The sequence below is a fragment of the Battus philenor genome, unplaced genomic scaffold (genome assembly GCF_028537555.1).
Source record: "Battus philenor isolate CCGP_79_NKW_IND1 unplaced genomic scaffold, ilBatPhil1.0.hap1 SCAF_7, whole genome shotgun sequence".
NCBI classification, from domain to species: domain Eukaryota; kingdom Metazoa; phylum Arthropoda; class Insecta; order Lepidoptera; family Papilionidae; genus Battus; species Battus philenor.
The window spans coordinates 1248245-1256777 of NW_027181737.1; positions in this window are offsets into that span (position 1 = coordinate 1248245).

Sequence of the window (8533 nt, forward strand, 5' to 3'; positions counted from 1 at the left end):
ATTTAAAAAAATTCTCCCGGGTGTAATATACTTTTTATTTATGTACTATATATTTGGATTTTATTATTTATTTATTTACACTTTATTATACACTATAGATAATAATTAGAAAATAAACAATTTGTAAAGAGGTACAAGAGGCGGTTTTCGCTCGACGCGATCTCTACCAGACAACCTTTGGATGAAGAAGAGAGATATGAAAGAAATGGCAGATTAGTGTGTATATACATACAAATACATAATTTACTGCTTACACACATATATATACACATATACATATAAATATATGCAAATTTACATAGAAAAGGTATTACATAAAATTTTTAAAAGCTGACAGCAATTTAGCGCATATTACTAGTTCTGGTAGCTCATTCCACACGACAGCAGTAAAAGATTTCTTCATAAACTTATATATATATATATATATATACGCACAGGAAAGTTAATGTCGGCACTGCTTCCTAATAAAACACTTTATATATATATTTTATACATATAATAAAAAACTGTTAGCCTAATTGAATCTATAAGAAAAACAAAAATCTTGAAATTGAATATGCCTGCTCATTATACAAGATATGAATATATAATTAAACTTGATATATATATATACATACATACATATTTTTATATATATACATGAAGGATTCCGAGAGAGAGAGAGAGAGATATATAAGAAATTGGTACTATGACAGTTGCTCCCCATTACATATTTAATAAAATATTATATATACACAATAAATTAAATTCTTATTTGTAAATACGAGATATAAAATTTTCGCTTTTGAATTACTATAAATGCTTACTTGATTAAATATATTTTGAATTTTGATTTTTTTTTTTGAGTTGCAAAGTTATAAAAAAAATGTTGTTAAATTTAAATCGCCTTTGCTATATCCTTTGTAAACTATCCCAAATATATGTAACTAATTTGGAAAATATAAAACTGGCGTAATGGTAAAAGTTTTGTAAGTAAATATTGTTAGGTCAATAGCTCAGTTCAAATCAGAGCAAGGCCGATAGAAGCAATAATTTATATAAGTTGTAAGCAGTCAAAATTTAACAGAGCATAAATACTAGATAGTTTTTTTTTTAGATGAATCTAAATTTAGTAAACTCGGATCGCGAAGGCCGTTGGCGTCGGGTGATGAGAAATTTCACAGTGACAGTGACCCGAAAGTTTAGGGAGGGACATATTTGTCAAGGCTGACCACTGCGGAGATGAAATCAGAAGGTCGACTTGTGAAATGATTTTCACAACGACGTATCTTGTTCAAACAGTAGCATTAAACTAATCTGTCGAAAAAGATTTATTTATTTATTTACACTTCATTGTAAGTAATAATAAACAAAAATAAAAAATGAACATATTATATAAAGGTACAAGAGGCAGTGTTATCGCTCGAAGTGATCTCTACCATACAACCTTTGGGACCAGATGAGAGACATAAAGAAGAGGGCAGTTAAGCGTGTACATATATATAAACATATACATTACCATATACACACATATATACAAACATACCTGTGTATATTCCTCCTTTCAACTAGGGATTGTGGATCCGAATGAAATCCCCCCTATTACCGAGAAGGAGCTAATGGTAGCATGCGGTAGGGTTGGAAACAACAAAGCTCCGGGACCGGATGGGATCCCCAACGTAGCTCTTAAGCAAGCTATTGTAGCAACACCAGGAGTCTTCTTGGAGGCCTACAATAGCTGCTTACTGGAAGGGACCTTTCCTACCGCGTGGAAACGACAGAGACTGGTACTTCTCCCTAAAGGTAAGAAGCCACCAGACGAGCCATCGTCATACCGGCCCCTCTGTATGCTGGATACTGCGGGGAAAATACTAGAACGTATTATCCACAGCAGGATCGAAGCAGCAGTTGAACCCCACCTAGCTAACTCACAGTATGGGTTCAGAAAAGGCCGGTCTACGCTAGACGCTATAGAGCAAGTAGTCAATATAGCAAAACTAGCAGTGTCTGGGAAAAGATGGAAGAGAGGCTCGATAAAATACTGCCTGGTTGCCACCTTGGACATTAAAAACGCCTTTAACTCAGCAAAATGGGAGGTCATCATGGGGGCACTTAGCTCACTGAATGTACCTCTATACCTACGTAAAATAGTCGCTAGTTACTTCTCTGATAGGGTCCTCATATACACTACGGAAATCGGGACGGAGGAGTACAAAGTCACCGGAGGCGTCCCACAGGGGTCAGTACTAGGGCCACTTTTGTGGAACGCTATGTACGATGGACTCCTAAAGAAACATCTACCCAGCGAAACTAAACTCGTCGCATTCGCTGATGATCTAGCAGTCGTTATAGTAGCGAAACACGTGGAGGAAGTGAAGTGGGCATTTGAAAGATCCTTCCAAGTAATCACCCTGTGGATGAGGTCAGTCGGACTAGAACTGGCTGAGCAGAAGACGGAAGCAGTGCTCATTACTGGCAGGAGAGTTGCGGAGACCATCACACTCAATGTCGGCAGCTGTGAAATCGCAACTCAACCAGCTATACGGTACCTAGGAGTAATGATCGACCATAGGCTAAACTTTAAAGATCAGGCTGAGAGAGCAGCAGCGAAAGCGTCTCTGGTGACAGCTAAACTCTGCCGACTCATGCCTAATGTCGGAGGTCCCAAGCAAAACAGAAGGAAGTTATTAGCGTCGGTGACTACGTCAGTGCTTATGTACGGAGTACCCATATGGTCCGACGCACTGAGCAAACAGGAGTCCCGACGGAAAATCGCCTCTGTTTATAGAGTCAGCACTCTACGGGTAGCTAGCGCCTTTCGTACAGTATCGGAGGATGCGGCATGCGTGATAGCAGGTATGGTTCCTGTTGCGCATCTTGCAGGCGAAAGAACTGATCTGTACCGTAGCAAAAAAAGCAAATCAGACCCAACTTCAGCTGAACTTAGAATTCGGGGAGGACTGAAAAGCTTGCAACAGTGGCAATCGTCCTGGGATAAGTCGACGAAAGGAAAATGGACGCGTAAGCTTATACCAAACCTAGAGTCATGGGTGAACCGAGATCATGGAGAGTTGAACTACTACCTGACTCAGATGATATCCGGCCATGGCTGTTACCGAGCGTATCTCCATAGGTTCAAATACGAAGATTCCCCTGACTGTCCTAATTGTGTCGGAATGATTGAAGATGCAGAGCATGTCTTTTTCGTCTGCCCCCGATTTAACGAAGCCAGGAGGTCTTGGGAAGAAGGTGTAGGATGCAAAATCTATCCTGAAACTCTGATAGCTACAATGCTATCCTCGCCTTTTTTTTTTTTTTTTTTTTTTTTTTTTTTTTTTTTTTTAAATTCGTACCCCTATCTAGTTTGGGACAGGGTCTTTTGTATCAATATAATTTTTCACATTTCTTATTATTTTCTTTCTCTTCTTTCTTTCCTTATAATGTCATTTCTTTCATTCTATTTTCTATCTTTCATTCCACAATTCATCTTTCTTTCTCATTCGCCCTATTCAGCTTTCATTCTTCCCTCTTTTCTTATTAATAATTACATTTTTATCTTTTTATTTACATTTGGATTTCTTATTTTATAATTATTTTTTATTTATCACAGTCTTATTTCTTAATTTTTTCCCATTTTATTGTCGCTTTGTTACTTACTTATGTTTGTCTTTTATTTATTTCTATTGTTCTTTTAACTATTTCTTTGCAGAGGGTTATGAAATCTTGCTGGTATTCTCCGCCTATCAGGGAGGCTATTGACTCCTCCCTGATTTGAACCCCAGACCGGCACTCGAAGCCGAACCGGAGTCCCCCGAATGCGGGACACCGGGCCACAAGGTGGATCACGGTCTGGTCCACGCCCGGTTCACAGAAGCACGAGGGGTCCTCCTTGAGCTTGAACCTATGAAGGTACTCAGAGAACCCCCCGTGCCCCGTGAAGAGCTGGGCCGAGACCGCGTCCACCTCGATGCTGCGGAGCACGCGGTAGGCTGAGACGGCGTCCGGGAAAAACATCCTCGTTACCGAAGCCGTCGTTCCTTCCACATACCTCCTGTTCCATTCGTCGAGCGACTCCAGTCTCAGTTGCCGCTTGACGAATGAAACAGGGCATCTCTCGTACTCTGGTCGTCTTTTACTCTTCAGGGCCGCTTCCTTGGCCAGCTGGTCCGCCCTCTCGTTCCCCTCCATCCCCGCGTGCGCTTTCACCCAGAACAACCTTACATCCTTCCCTTTCTCTCTCGCTTTCATTACATTCTCCTTCACTCTTAACGCTAAGGGATGGAGGGTGTCCGATCTTGCGACAGTTTCGAGAGCGGACCGCGAGTCGCTCAGTACGGCACAGACTTGCGCCGACTCGCCGGCCGCGTACCCTGTTGCCTCAGCTAGAGCCAGCAGCTCTGCCTGGTATACGGTGCAGAAGTTGCCCAACTTGAGTTTCTTTGTGTATGACTCTACGGCGCCCCGCTTGACGCAGAACGCCGCACCCACCTTATCCTCTATGCGGCTGCCGTCGGTATAAATTACCAGATCGGCAGCCGCGGTGGCAAGTCGGACTTCCTCCGCACTTTCCCCCAGACAGGAGAACTCCACACCAACTTGACCAGACGGGTGTGGTAGTCTCAGGTAGCTGACCGGTACCTCCAGGTCTCGGTCCTTTACCACCTGCCGGGAATGACCCTTTCTTATTTCAAATAAGCGGGCTGCTTCTTGGACCCGAAGGTCCAGGGGAAGCAACCCGGCAAGTATAAGGGCCGAGTGCAGGGACGCGGTCCTGTGGGTCCTCGCGATCTTCTGCGCGAAGCCCCGCTGGACCGCGCCCAACTGCCTGCGGACCAGCAGCTTCCTAGCCGCCGGCGCCCATGCACTCGCTGCATACAAAATCGTCGGCTCCAGCACCGCCAGATACATCGTTCTGATCACCTCCGAGTTCAGACCCCAAGATACCTTCGCAGCCCTGCACAGCTGACGATAGAGGCCCTGTGCCTTCTTGCTCACGTTCTTCACGTGACTGTTGAACGTGAGCCTATCGTCAACTGTGAGGCCTAGTATCCGGACCTCCCCAGTCCGTCCAAGCGGCTCACCTCCCATGCTCAGTAATGGGTAGTCGAACTTTAGCTTGTTGGTTAGCACCATCACCTTGGTTTTGTGTGGTGCGAACCTCAGCTTATTCCTGACCCCCCACTCATGAACATGGGCGAGAACGGCGTTGGCCCGACTCGAGATGTCCTGGGCCTTCTGCCCCGAGAAGACCAGCACGACGTCATCTGCGAACGCCTGGCAGTGTGTCCCGGTCTTTGCCACCTCCTCCAGGAGAGGGTTGATGAGGAGGGTCCAGAAGGTGCTATCCTCGCCTTCGGCCTGGGAACTTACGAGCGCGTACTGTACGACGGTGCTAAAGGAGTTGCGTAAAATAGAGCAAGAGCGGAGGAAGTTGGCCTGAACAGCCACTCTATCAGAGAAAGCTGCGGCTAAATCCCCCCCGCGAAGTAATGCCTAACGGCCATGCCGTGGGGACCAGGGATACCGAAGAGAGAGGATTGTTTTTAGTCGGTATTGATCTAGATCGAGTCCGACATACGGGGCACCAACATCAGGCCCTATGATACGTAAAGGTATTTTTAAACCTCTATAAAAAAAAAAAAAAAAAAAAAAAAAAAAAAAAAAAAAACCTGTGTATATATGTGTTTACATGTTAAATGTAACTATGTATAAATCATGTCCATTTTAATATGACATTTAAGAAGGTTTTCAGATTAAAGGACATAAAAGTGTCTCATTACATAAATCTTTCCAACGCAGATGCAATTCTCTATATAGATATTTTTAAATTGACGTTAATTTTGTGTGAAATTTAAATTTAGAATAGATACGCTTTTAATTTTATAAGCAACCTGTGGATGCCAATATGGAGAGATGAGGAAGTGGTCGCACGAGACGGTAATTTAAAAACTGGACGTTGTTAAAATATATTAATAGAGTGAACACTGTAACATGTCATAACGTGACCAAAAAAAAATCAAAGGCACAGGCGCTGATGTATATGGAAAATAGATCCTAATATTAAAGAAAAACTTAGTTCTATGTTAATTAGGTGTAATATAGGTATATAAATACATGTTTTTATAATAAAATGTATGATAGTTGTGACGTTGTGTTCTCGTTCTGTCCATGAATAAATGGCTGATGAAAAGAACTTGTTACTGTTGTTCCTAGACCTTCTTTCATACCTAGATATTACTTAAACACATTTAATCAAAAATAAATTATACAAATGGAGGAAGTAATGAAATGTTTACCCATGATCATCGATTAGTTTAAATTTCAACTGTATCGCTGTCGGTCGGTGGACAAACCCACTCGCACACCTGCGACTCTTGCGCAAACCATCAGCTGACCAACCAGTGCTCTGTGTTCGACCTTCACCCAGTTAGAAATGTTGAACTGGTAACTGGACAGTGGCGGAACGAGTTGAGATAGTTGTTGCGAAATAAATTGCGATAGATAAAATAACGCCGTATAGTGATATCTCTGAAAACTCGTCTGAAAGTCATACGGTCACCATACATGATGGTAACTAATCATCACAACCTTCCATTCCTGTTCAATAGTCATACTGTAAACCATTTCACTGCTTATCATATATTTATGGCTTCAATTCTTGAAGAATCTTGCTTCAATCCCATATATAAGCAACAATATTTACTATGTATTTTTCACATTTGTTATTTCAACGGTCTTCTTTTGTCATTCTTAAAATCTTACATTCATTCCTATTTTGTCTTTCTCATTCTCTTCTATTCCTTTTCATACCTACCTTACCTATCGTACATTGTCTCTATTCTTTCGCCTTCCCTCGAAAATACTGTAACAATTTTAAATAAATAGTTTTGATCTATATTTTAAAACTCGTTATGTTCATCTAAATTACATTCTATGTCCATTATTTTATTATAATTTACTATTATATATTTCATTATTACGTTTTGAAAGATGAAAGAAATTCGACATTTGGAATTTATATGGAAAATGATAAAGAGTGAAAAGTAAGAATAAAGAATAGAGAAAGACAAAATAAGAACTCAAACTGAAAAGATTATAAATTCTATCTATGGTTGAACGAGAGGCTCCAATAACGGGGCTATAAAAAACCTTAAGTATCTCGATGGGTTTCACAAGAAGGCTATAGGTAAGTCCAAAAAGGAATGGAGTAGGCTATGCTTGGAGTTTCGCTGATCAAGATGAACTAAGTTCATCGGCATAGCTATAAGAATTACTCGTCTGAAGTCGCATTTGGTAGAGAAGAAAATCTGGTAGAGAAAAATTCTCGAGTGGCCACTACAAGTCGACAGACATGGCGTGAATAGATTTCCTACTAGGTCGACCGACGAAATATTTAAGGTTGCGGAAAGTCGCTGGATTTGGGGGAGGCAGTAAGTGTCCATTGGCTGAAAAGAAGATGTCTCCGGTCCATCTGGTAGAGGACACACTCATACCGCATCCACCGGCTCCTTGTAATTTATGTATACTTACTCCGCTGGCTTAGTGACCCAAAGTGGGTCTTGACCTCCGAAGCGAGAGACTTCCACTTTCCTCTATCTTGCGCCATCGTCTGCCATTGGTTGACATTCAATTCGCGCAAGTCTGCCTCAACGCGATCGATACAGCGATACCTTGGTCTACCCACTGGTCTTCGACCCCTCGGTTTTTCCAGGGACGCCACCTTCACGCTCCGATCCGATCCCATTCGCTCCAAGTGACCAAGCCAGCGGATTCGTTGAGTTTCATATTCGCCAATGATATTTGGCTGTGCTACTAAAGTCTCAATTTCGGCATTCTTTCGGAGCCTCCAAGACCCGTCTTGATTTCTCGCTGGTCCCAAGATCTTCCTCATGATTTTGCGTTCCGTCACTAGCAGTTTTTGTTCTTCTTTCAAAGTTAGCGTCCAAGCTTCACAGCAATAGGACTTTTGTACTTCTGCTTAGGAGCCTAGACACTAGAACCTTGTGAAGTGCTGCACTGCATCTCAGCGAGTTCTGAATATCGATCTTCTCTTCTCTGGTGTTGTCATCCGTTATGGTGCAGCCTAGATACCGGAACTTCGCCACTCCCGCATATGAAACGTTTCCGACATGAAGGTCATCTCGTTGAACACGCTTATTCTTGTATCGTTTCATGTGAAGGTACTCGGTTTTTTTAGTGTTGATCTTGAAACCCTCCTTAGTGGCTTCCTCTTCAAGTGCTTTCGCGTAATTTATGTATATTAAAAAAAAATTACACGTTGATTCAAAACTTATTAACGTATCACGTAATGATACTATTGACGCAGTTAGAGAAAAATTCCCAACTCTGTTTGTCACAAACAAAATTAAAATTAATGAGGAAATTAGATTGCTTTAACAACTTAATAGCGTCTGTCATTGCTTTACTTACAATTCACTTAAGTCAATTATAACTTAACGCTATTGAAATAAACAAATTTTCCACTTGCTAATAGTGGTGCTTATTTAAAAGATAATTCCGGTCAAGACCAAAGGCAATGTCACCTCATATTACA